This window comes from Pristiophorus japonicus, chromosome 9 (assembly GCF_044704955.1).
Source record: "Pristiophorus japonicus isolate sPriJap1 chromosome 9, sPriJap1.hap1, whole genome shotgun sequence".
NCBI lineage: Eukaryota > Metazoa > Chordata > Chondrichthyes > Pristiophoridae > Pristiophorus > Pristiophorus japonicus.
Genome location: NC_091985.1, coordinates 48101097 through 48113693, shown reverse-complemented (window position 1 = coordinate 48113693; position 12597 = coordinate 48101097). Strand labels below are relative to the sequence as shown.

The following is a 12597-nucleotide window of genomic DNA, read 5'->3' as shown; positions in this document are numbered from 1 at the left end:
GAGGTCGTCGCCGTCCTGGGGACAAATGGGGTGCCCTGTGGTGAGGTGCTTGGGCCCGGTACCTCCAGAGTGGAGGCGGGAATGGCCGGAAGAGCACTAGATGGCCTAGGAATGGAATGGCTTCTGGAGCATGGCAATGCAGGTTCCTCAAAGTCCGCGCTTTCATCCGTGGAGAACAGACCCAGCGGATTGACGGGCGAGAATCGGAGCTCCTCAGCACCAGATGTTGGATCACCCAGCGAGTCCGGCCCCGTACCCCCACCTTCTGGCCTCTCTGGTCTTGCCTGGGGCTGCGCTGCTGGCTGAGCTGCAAAACACAAATGAGGTTATTGGAGGAGAAGGGGGCGCTGGAGTCACAAGCTGATTCCAGTGCTACACACAGCATATGCATGACAAGAGCACCACCGCTATCAAAATCATCACAGACATCACATTTCATAACCATCAACACATTCTGCATTGCAATGATTTTCATTAGACCAGCATTATTTATTGGACAATTTTAGAAATCATCTATCATATATTATTGTTCGGATGAGTGGGTGTGGCATCTATTACATCACGCAATGGTGTAAACTTTACTCACGTCACATCACTTCAGGGTCTGAAGATGCTTGTGTGGCCATCCGGGAGTGCTTCCCCATGAGTGTGAGCATCCACTCCTCCATCTCAGTGATGTCGCTGGGGACTGGTGGCCACCCACCAGTTCGCCTCTGCACGGACCTTATCGTCGATAGCTTCTTCTGTAAAAAATAACAGGATGACATGGCATGAGATCATTGCGTGATATCATTGCTAGGGACTGATACAACACATAACCGACAGATGTAATCATGATGATTATCATTCTTTACCGACAGACGTACACTGTGGCCGCAGGCTTTGAGTACAATATTCCCAGTAAAAGTGAAAGACCTCATATCTGATGATAGTCACTCATGACTTACAAATCAAGTTATATAAGTACATGTAAATAAATGTAATACTTACTCTTGCGGATCCGACAAGGTTGTTCCATTGTTTGCGGCATTAGTTGCCCTCACGCACCTCATTGGTCGCCGACGAGATCACCTCTGCTATCTCAGCCCAAATCTTCTGGTAGGCCTTTGGGGTGGGCTTCCTACGCCCTCCCTGTGTCAAATCGCCCCATCATAACTCGACCTCCTGCACGAGTGAGGCATTTGCCTCATCCGAGATCCTCCTCGCTCTTTTGTGCCCTCCAATGTGCTCCTCTCCCAGACTTCTGCTCTCGCCATTATAGTCTCCACAGTGTGCTGTGTTGCCTCCTCCTCTCCCTCCATTATAGGCACCAAATTCGGCCAAATATCTGGCTGGTAACAGCTAATTTTTTTTTCCCCCAATTGCTTAAAGCTCGAAAATCTCCCTCCTTCCTCCCAAAACAGCCACACCACACCCACACATGCCTTCACTCCCTCTCAGCTTTCTCCTCTTCTGGGAATGTCATGAAGACCCTTGACCTCCTGAATCGCGGGAATCGAGTGTTGCCATGCCGTTACTAAGGACGGCGACACTTTACGGCAGAAGGTCAGAGAGATTTAACGCTACCGCCCATTTCATATCACTTGCGGTAACGGCCAATTTAAAAAATGGAAACGAGGGGCTTTGAGAATGGGCGACAAACTGCCGGTCTGAAAACCCATTTTTACCGCCCACGCTGGAAATAATGCCCATTTTTGGGTGATCTGCACAAAAGTGTAAAATCGAGCCCATAGAATACATCGTTGTCAGTGTACAACATGTCAATCGGTAAGCAAGAAACCACCATCAGTATCATTACAGCCATGGAAAGGGCCTCCTAGGGTGTGACAAAGGTTACATCTAGATTTTGCTGGATAGTAGGATAGCAATTGTTCATTGTGATTGATAGCCATTCGAAGTGGGTAGAGGTGTTTCCGATGTGGAAAATAATAACAAGTAAAACACTAGACAATTTGTGAAGATTGTTTACTTCATATGGCCTCCCAGAAGAAATTGTGTCTGATAATGGGCCACAATTTTGTTCAGAAGAATTTGGACAGTTCATGAGCAGAAACAGTGTGAAATATACCAAGATTCCACCGTACCACTCTACTTCAAATGGTGCAGCAGAGTGCACAGTACAAATTGTAAAATGTGTCCTCATCAAGCAAATGTTGGATCCAAATCCAAGGAAACAGCAGTTGTCATTGGATCACAAACTGGCAAACTTTCTGATTACTTATAATAATACTCCTCATACAACTACTGGTAGAACAGCAGTAGAGTCGTTTTTCAAACAACAGCCACGAACCAGGTTCTCATTGGCACAATCAAGACAGAAAGGGAGTCATGATAGAGGTAGAGTAAGAGAGAGAAGTGTGAAATTGAATCAGAAGGTTAGTGTGAAGAACGAACACTGTAAATGGTTAAAGTGGTTACCAGGAAGAGTAGTGAAGATATGTGGCCCTCGCACATATTTGGTCAAGATGGTTGATCATGGAAAGGTTAGGTTTGTTGACATTGATCATATTTTACCTACAGATGTGGAAAGAATTGAAAGTTGGAATGATTCAATTATTTCTGATGAGTCAGATAGTCTTATTACAAGTAGAGTACCAGTAGCAAATCTAACATCAGATGTACGCAAAACAAGTCCAAGAGAAAGTCAGAATTTAATTCTAAATCCAAATCAGGCAGACAAACAGTCTGAAGTTGTAGAGAGTTCAAATGTAGATCAAGGGCTCCCCTTGGAGAAAAACTCTCCTCAGGCTCAGCCTAGAATGAGTCTAAGTTCAACACCAAGTTTGGAAAGTTCTGTTCAAGAGTGAAGATATCCTCTTCGAAACAGAAAACCAGTGGTTAAGTTTGATTTGTAAATATGGAAAAATAAATCCATGGGGTCAAAATGGGAGCCATATCGCCATTGCAGAAAGCCACAGCCTCACTGCCCCATCAGGAAAAAGTAGATTTTGGCACCGCCCGGCAGGAGAAAAATTTTCACAGCGGAGTGGATCATCAACGGTGCGCACTGTGACGGATCGGCAGCAGTGGAGCGGTAGGAGTGAGAGTGGGTCACCGCCGGGATACCGCAGGAGCGGAATTTTGATAATGGCAGCCATTACATGAAAAGTCGATGGCCATTGCACTCCGCAGCGTAGCCGCCGATTTCCTGTGTTAAGAGGCCTTAAGGAAAGGGGCAATTTCGGCCCCCATATCTTTTGTTGTGTATACCATGCAAGTTATGTTTAATGATTATTTTGTTATGAGTACTTCTTCAATAAGGAGGGACTACTGATGTACTGCAACTACAAATGTAAATAATAAAGGATCATGTGGCAAGGTCACATGATGACAGTTTCTGTTAAGAGACATCTTGTGTGTGTGTGCTTCTTAGTGATGATGTAAGAATATATCACAGACACCACTACACACATTTTGGAGGATGCAGTTGGTGAGCATGATGATGTAAACACAGAGCACAACTGAAGAGGAACAACTCGTGATAGCACATGGCTGCTATCAATGACCCCTGTCCTTTGTCAAATGGAGCAGTATGCTGCCATATCATGCTACTGTTGCTCTTTAGTGAGAAAGAGAAAACGGTTGGTAATGCTGATCACCTCATATTCATGTGGACAGTACATTAGCTGATAGAGCAATGCTAACTTAGAATGAACTGAAGGCACAAAAAATGAGAATGTTATTGACCTTAACTGTCACTGGTAATGTCGTGTCTCTTTCAGATTGGCTGGAGATGTCCTTGCAACAGGTAACAAATTCTGCATATGCATCCCTGGTGATCTGGAGGTTGCAGAAACAATTGTCAGTCATTGGCAGGTAGATTGCCATGATCTGCAGGTATAGTTGGTGGTATAATGGCAGATGCATTTTTTTAATTCAATCACAGGATGTGGCCCAGCACTTATTGCCCATCCCTAATTCCCTCGAGAAGGTGGTGGTGAGCCGCCGCCTTGAACTGCTGCAGTTTGTGTAGTGAAGATTCTCCCACAGTGCTGTTAGGTAAGGAGTTCCAGGATTTTGACCCAGCAATGATGAAGGAACAGCGATATATTTCCAAGTCAGGATAGTGTGCAACTTGAGGGGAACTTGATGGTGAGGGTGTTCCCATTCTCCTGTTGCCCTTGTCCTACTAGATGGTAGAGTTTGCGGGTTTGGAAGGTGCTGCCAAAGAAGCTGTGGCAAGTTGCAGCAGTGCATCTTATAGATGGTGTGCCACTGGTGGAGGGAGTGAATGTTTTTTTTAGGTGGTGGATGGTGTGCCAATCAAGTGGGCTGCTTTAAGTGCATCTTGCTCCATTCGGCTGTGTGAGTGATGGTATTTTAGAGTCAGTGTTGCTTTGTTTGGAGGGAGCTTTGCTAGTGTCTGCTCTGTGTTGTCAGGTTTGTGTTATTGGGGGCCTTTGATAAATTCATGACTCGAAACAAAAACATCAGGAATCAGGACAGCCCAAGAATCAGTGCCTTTACCCAGGAAAACATCAGGGAATCAACGTAGATCAGGAATTGGTACCTTTACCCAGGAAAACATCAGGGAGTCAGCACAAACCAGGTAATCTTTTGCCCACTAAACCCGCAGAGAGAGACTCACTTTTAAAAGGATAACTTCTGTTGAATTTGTGAGCCATGCTTTGTGGAATGCTTTTGTCCCGAGACATAGTTGTTGATCCAGTGAAAGTTTGCACCTGTGTCTGACAGTTGGTTAGTTAGATATTGTATCATTTTATTGCAACATTAATGTACTGAGTGTACTGACTAACAGTTTTTCATCCATCAGATACAAGGCACCTGGAGTAAGGGGAAGTTCCCCTGTTTACGTCAAGGACATGTCTCCAAATCTTTGCCACGCCTATGTGATCTGAATTTCCTTTTGTCCATTTTGGATGTGCATTTTAGCTGCCGCTCTGGACCCAAGCCCATTACTTCTATCACCCTTGTTTCCACCTAGCCTTTCTTGGGCACCTCCTCTACCTGGCACCCATTCATGCCACCTTCTGTAAGATATACCTATTTTTCTTGGAACAAAGCACAGGAAGAGGCCACAAACAAACTATTTTGAAGTAAAACAAACTGTTGGACTACCTGGGAAGGGAACAGGTGCCAGCCTGAGGCAAGTGGTGATTCATCACCCATTAAAAGCGATCTCTGTGGTCAAGGACGAAATTTGGTTATGCATACAGACAAAGACATTGATACCCCAGAGACTACAAGTCTGCAAGAATACCAGCACTTCAAAGGACCTACGAAATGCACATTTTTGGATAACGGGGCATTAAGGATAAGGAGTTATCTTTTGCACTGTCGACTCTGTGTGCAAATTAGTAGCCATTCAAACTCCTCACCACAGCCAGTTAAACAAATCACCGCATCGATCCAGGTGCATTAATCGGACCCCGGCCCAGCAGGAAACTTATTCATACTATGGATGAACACAGAAACACAAGCGGGCACGGAAACGAGGAAGGAATAGAAGCAGGAGGAACAACGAAGGAAGAAGGACAAACAGAGAGACAGAAGGACATGAAAAAAACAGCACTGCAGAGAATGGCCAGAAGAAGAACCAACAGGTCACGGAATCAATAACCACGAACTTACAATAGCTACAGCCAGGGCTGGTGATTGTATGTCTTAAATCAATTTCTCTAAGAAGTCTAGTCCTGAGGTTTTCGTAGGTTTTTGTTGCGTAATAAAACTGACACTAGTTAAGCCTAAATTTTGTGCCACGTGTTGTCCTTTCCCACTATAAGTTCCGAGGTTTAAGAATCAGAGTAGAGTGAAAAACATATACCCTACACTTCGGAACCTGGACATCAGTTTGCTGATGCTCCAAGCTATCGCCACATTTTCTACTTCATCCCACCACAGGACCTCTGACTTTAACTTTGGACTCTCTCCTATTGTTTTCTCTCTATTCTCTGTTTACTACCAGGACATATCCTCATTTTTGCCAATCCTTGAAGGCTGAGTGTTGCACAATTTGGCTGCTGTTCCGGACTCAAACTCGTGACTTCTATTTCCCCTTTTTCTTCTTTTCTATTCACACCTCTTAGGCCCTGCTCTCCTGTCATCATGCCTCTTTTGATTTCTCCCCTCACGGGTACTCTGCCCCCCTGCAAATCCCTACCCCAACCCTACAGCACTCCTCGACCTTCCCACTCTTCTGGCACCATCACAGGCTTAACTCCCTCTTTGATAAGCCCACAGCTTCCCTCTGTGCCTCGCTCGGCATCCTCCGAAGGGCCCATCAAGGCACTCGTCACTGACTCCTTATGAGCAGCATCCCCAACTTCCCCATCCTATGCTCTCGCCGACCTTGCCGCTCGGCACGCCAGCTGAGGGCTAATCTTGCCAACCTCCTTCCCGTCACATTCACCCCTTGCACTGCTGATCCTGTGGACTTTGCCAACGAATAAACTGTCACCAACCCTCTCTGCATTACCTCCAGAATGTCAGTTCACTTTTGAACCAGGTCCTTGCCATCCACGAGCTTAGTGTGGAAGATTGCATCGTGGCCTTGACAGAAACTTGCCTCATGCGTGATGGCATCTTGCCCATTACTGAAACCTCCCCGCCTGGCTATAGCTTCCATAGAAACATAGAATCATAGAAAATAGGTGCAGGAGTAGGCCATTCGGCTCTTCGAGCCTGCACCACCATTCAATAAGATCATGGCTGATCATTCCCTCATTTCACCACATGTCCCGGTGGAGATGTGGTCCTTAACACCAAATCTCACGTTGGTCTATCCTCCTATTCCTCTGGCATCGCTCCCTTAATTTCAAGGAATGCAGACTTGAACATTTATGGCGGAAAATAGTTTAGCCATTCATCGGCAGACCTGGTTGGACTTAAGCACTATCGTGTCCTTCCCTCCTCTGCTAAAACTATTCATTACTCCAGGATCATCCTGGAATGCAAAGATAACTTCCGGCATCTCTTCTCTACTACCAACAGTCTTCTTAAACCCCTCTCCCCTGTCCCCTCCACCCTCACCATCAACAAGTGCGAGGAGCCCATGGACTTCTTTGCCACTAAGATTGAGACCATCTGTTCAGCTGCCTTTGTCGTATCCCTCCCTTTCCCTAACCCACCAACCTAAACTTCCCCTAAGGGTCCCTCTTCCCTAGCCCTGAGCTCGTATCTTCCTCTTGTTTCTCTCCTATCTCCCCTCATGCCTTACCCAAGCTCATCCTATCCATCAGACCAACCTCTTGCTCTCTTGACCCTATTTCCACTAAATTGCTGACTATGCAACTTTCCTTCCTGTCCTCATGTTAGCTAATAATGTTAATGGTTACATCTCCTCTGGTAGTTCTCCCCCACTTTCAAATCTACTGTTATCATCCCCCTGCTCAAAAAAACCACCCTTGGCACTACTGTCCTTACAAACTATCACCCCATCTCCAACTTCCCTTTCATTTCCAAAGTTCTCGAATGTGTTGTCACCTCCCAAATCTGTGCCCATCTTTCCCACAACTCCATGTTTCCACCTCTCCAATCAGGTTTCCGCCCCTGCCATTGCATTGATACATGCCTTATCAATGTCACAATTGATACCCTATGTGACTATGATCATGGTGCACATCCTTCCCGACATGTCTGCAGCCTTTGAGATGGTTGACCACATCATCCCTCTCCAACATCTTTCCTCCATTGTCCAGCTGAGCTGGACTGCCCTCACCTGGTTCCATTCTTACCTATCCAGTCGTAGCCAGAGAATTTCCTGAAACAGCCTCTCTTCCCTTCCCACACCATTACCTCTGGAGACTCCATGGATCCATTCTTGGCCCCCTCCTTTTTGCCATATACATATTGCCCCTAGGTAACATCATCTGCAAACGCAACATCAGATTCCACATGTAGGCTGATACCACGCAGCTCTACTTCACCACCACCTCTCTCGACCACTCCACTGCCAATGATTCATCACGCTGCTTGTCCAACATCCAGTATTGGATGAGCAGAAATTTCCTCCAAATATTGGGAAGACTGAAGCCATTGTCTTCAGCCCCTGCCACAAATTCCGTTTCCTACCCACTAACTCCATCCCTCTCTTTGACAACTGTCTAAGGCTGAATCAGACTGTCTGCAACCTTGGCCGTCCTATTTGATCCTGAATTGAGCTTGAACTCCATATGCTCTCCATCACCAAGACCGTCCATTTCCACCTCCGTAATATCACCCCGCCTCAGCTGCTGATGTGACACTCATCCATGTGTTTGTTACTTCCAGACTCGACTATTCCAATGCTCTTGTGACTGGTCTCCATCTTCCACCCTCCGTAAACTTGAGCTCATCCAAAACTTTGCTGCCCGTATCCTGACTCTGTGCTTGCTGACCTACATGACTCCCAGATCAGGAATACCTCAAATTTAAAATTCTCATCCTTGTGTTCAAATCCTACACCCCTCTCTATCACTATATTCTCCTCCAACCCTACAACTCTTTGAGAAATCTGCATTCCTTCAATTCTGGCCTCTTGCGTGTCTCCAATTTTCTTCACCCACCAGTGGCAGCCGTGCCCTCAGCTGTCTCAACCCCAAGCACAAGAATTCCCTCCTTAATTCTCCCTCCTCCTTTAAGACACTCCTTGAAACCTACCTCTTTGACAATGTTTTTGGTCACCTGTCCTAATATCTCCTTATGTGGCTCAGTGTCAAATTTTGGCTGGGCGGCCACAGTCTGGGCGGGCTGGATGACCACCAGCAACAAGTGCAATAGCAGAGTGGCGGTGGTGAGTACATGTGGCATCCAGCTGAGACTGCATGCGAGCAGTCTGAGCTTCCATGCCATCAACCATTGTCTGCATTACAGCACTAAGACGTTGAGTTGCTTCCGCCTGTGCTGCAATGGAAGCAGCCACATCACCTATGACACGCGTCATGAGGTCTGGATCCGCACGGTGTCTCTTGGAGTCCTCCATCATCTGCAAACTGGCAGTGATGTGATCCATGGTGTGCACAGAGCTCTGTGCAATGCTGGAGGTAGACACCACCACACTCCATACCACTGCTGAGAGGCTCTCAGGCATCCGTGCCATTGCATCTATGATGACAGTGTGCATGGCCATCATCATCATCATCATAGGCAGTCCCCCAGAATCGAGGAAGACTTGCTTCCACTCTAAAAATTAGTCCTTAGGTGGCTGAACAGTCCAATACGAGAACCACAGTCCCTGTCACAGGTGGGACAGATAGTCGTTGTGGGAAAGGGTGGGTGGAACTGGTTTGCCGCACGCTCTTTCCGTTGCCTGCGCTTAATCATAGAAGTTTACAGCACGGAAGAAGGCCATTCCAGCCCATCATGTCCATGCCGGCCAACAAGAGGATATGCAGCCTAATCCCACTTTGCAGCTCTAGGTCCATAACCCTGCAAGTTACAGCACTTCAGGTGCACATCCAAAACGTTTAAAAATGTGGTGAGGGTTTCTGCCTCTACCACCCTTTCACGCAGTGAGTTCCAGACCCCCACAACTCTCTGCATGAAGACGTTTCCCCTCAAATCACCTCTAAACCTTCTACCAATTACTTTAAACTGATGCCCCCTGGTTGTTGACCCCTCTGCTAAGGGAAATAGGCCATTTCTATCCACTATATGTAGGCCCCTCATAATTGTATACACCTCAATGAGGTCTCCCCTCAGCCTCCTCTGTTCCAATGATAACAAACTCTGTCGGTATTCTGGGCGTGGCGCATGGGTCAAGAGAGAGCCGAAAGTGTGAAGCAAATGCAATCTGCGTTGTTGCATGTCGGCACACTTTTCCCCGGCGGTACGTGGAAGCGCCACCGTGAAGGGGTCACTGAGGATCCCGCTGACCGGGTTTTCGCTGCAGAGGGTCAAATCGCGGCGAAAACCCGGTCGCAAAGTCGGCCAAATTCCAGCCCATTATATCCAAAGCACAAATCTGAAGAACAGGAATTTCTAAAATTCATGTTTTATCAAATATATTACAAAGCTAAAAATGACAGTCTTTCCCAATAACTGTGATATAATTATAATAAAGTATAAAATTAGAAGAGGAATTTAAACAATCTCTCCAAATTTAATTCTTTATGACTTTTCAAGAAATTAATTAGGTTGCCGAGCAGCACTTTCTGAAAAGGCTGCAAAATGAACCCCATGCTCTCGGCGATGAGACTCCAGGTGCTCAGCGGCTTCCCGGATGCACTTCCTCCACTTAGAACGGTCTTTGGCCAGGGACTCCCAGGTGTCAGTGGGAATGTTGCACTTTATCAGCAAGGCTTTGAGGGTGTCCTTGTAACATTTCCTCTGCCCATCTTTGGCTCGTTTGCCGTGAAGGAGTTGCGAGTAGAGCGCTTGCTTTGGGAGTCGCGTGTCTGGCATGCGAACAATGTGGCCTGCCCAGTGGAGCTGATCAAGTGTGGTCAGTGCTTCAATGCTGGGGATGTTGGCCTGGTCCAGGGGATTTGCAGGATCTTGCGGAGACATGGTTGGTGGTATTTCTCCAGTGACTTGAGGTGTCTACTGTACATGTCTCTGAGCCATACAGGAGGGTGGGTATTACTACAGCCCTGTAGACCATGAACTTGGTGGCAGATTTGAGGACCTGGTCTTCAAACACACTTTTCCTCAGGCGGCTGAAGGCTGCACTGGCGCATTGGAGGCGGTGTTCAATCTCATCATCAATGTCTGCTCTTGTTGATAAGAGGCTCCCGAGGTATGGGAAATGGTCCACGTTGTCCAAGGCCATGCCGTGGATCTTGATGATTGGGGCCAGTGCTATGCAGCGGGGACAGGTTGGTGGAGGACCTTTGTCTTACGGATGTTTAGCGTAAGGCCCATGTTTTCGTACGCCTCTGTAAATACGTTGACTATAACTTGGAGTTCAGCCTCTGTATGTGCGCAGATGCAGGCGTCGTCCGCGTTCTGTAGTTCGACGAGAGGTTGGGGTGGACTTGGACCTGGCCTGGAGACGACGAAGGTTGAACAGGTTCCCACTGGTTCTGTAGTTTAGTTCCACTCCCCAGTTGACTGACTGTGAGGTGGAACATGGCAGCGAGGAAGATTAAGAAGAGGGTTGGGGCGGTGACGCAGCCCTGTTTGACCCCGGTCCGGACGTAGATTGGGACTGTGATGGATGCGTTGGTAAGGATCATGGCCTGCATGTCGTCATGGAGTAGGCGGAGGATGATGATGAACTTTTGGGGGCATCCGAAACAGAGGAGGACGCTCAATAGACCCTCGCGGTTGACAGTGTCAAAGGCCTTTGTAAGGTCGATGAAGGCCATGAATAAGGGCTGGTGCTGTTCCCTGCATTTTTCCTGCAGCTATCGTGCTGTAAAAATCATGTCTGTTGTGCCCCGTAAGGGACGAAATCTGCACTGTGATTCCGGGAGGAGCTCCTCAGCCACAGGGAGAAGACGGTTGAGGAGGACGCTAGTGACGACTTTCCCAGTGGCTGACAACAGGGAGATTCCTCTGTAGTTGCCACAGTCGGACTTGTCCCCTTTTTTAAAGATGGTCACGTTCACTACGATTTCCCGGCATGCTCTCCTCCTTCCAGATGAGAGATGAGGTCATGTATTCGTGCCAACAGTGCCTCTCTGCCATACTTCAGTGCCTCAGCAAGGATTCCATCCGCTCCCGTAGCCTTGTTGTTCTTAAGCTGTGGCGCTTTCTACCTCGTGCAGTGTTGGGGTCTCAGAGGTGGTGGCGGGTCGAATGCTGCAGGATGGAGTAGAGAACACTCGAGTCAAAGGCAGCGTCTCGATTGAGGAGATCTTCAAAATGCTCCTTCCAGCGGGCCTCGACTGCCTCAGTGTCCTTGATGAGTGTTTCCCCGTTCTTGGCCAGCAGTGGGGTGGGGCCCTGGGAGTTTGGACCATCAGTGGCCTTGACTGCGATGAAGAATCCTCGCACATCATGGCTGTTGGCCAGCTGCTGTATCTCCTGCGCTTTCTCCATCCACCATCTGTTCTTTAGGTCCCAAGTTTTTTATTGGACCTCGGCCTTAAGCCGTCTGTAATGCTGCCTTGCTGCTCCCAAGTTGGGTTGTTGTTTAAGGCTCAGAATTGCCCTGCACTTGCGATCTATTAGCTCTTGGATCTCCTGGTCATTCTCATCAAACCAGTCCTGGTGTTTCTTGGTTGAGTGACCGAGCGTTTCTTTGCAGGCACTGATTATGGAGGCCTGGAGGGCAGACCAAGCGCTGTGGGCATTCTGTGTCTCCGGGGTCATCAAGGCACGCCAGGTTAGCTGTGAGGTGCTGACTGTACTGGGCTCTCTTAGCTGGATCTTTGAGTGCCCCAGCATTGACTTTTTTGTGGCACTACTTCTGCCCTCGCCGCTTTGGTCCTATGCTGATGTCAATGATGGATCGGATTAGGCAGTGGTCCTTCCAGCAGTCGTCAGCTCCTGTTATGGCGCGGGTGATGCGCACATCCTTGCGATCCTTGGCTCGGACGATGACATAGTCGAGCAGGTGCCAGTGTTTGGAGCGAGGGTGTTGCCACGATGCTTTGTACTTGTCCCTCTGGCGGAACAAAGTGTTGGTGATGACAAGTTCATGTTCTAGACATTTTGTGGAGTAGGGTACCGCTGCAGTTGGTTTTCCCTACCCCGTCTCTGCCGATCACATCT

General features: G+C 47.8%; 1 protein-coding gene across 1 annotated transcript in view; it reads left to right on the top strand.

Moving 5' to 3' along the window:
• Positions 1 to 4241: 4241 nt before the first annotated feature.
• Positions 4242 to 12597, top strand: part of epcam (epithelial cell adhesion molecule) — an 84420-nt gene continuing 76064 nt past the window's right edge. Inside the window, exon 1 of the mRNA XM_070889327.1 lies at positions 4242 to 4549. The gene's annotated coding sequence lies outside the window, so the exon portion shown is untranslated. The remainder of the gene's footprint in view (positions 4550 to 12597) is intronic.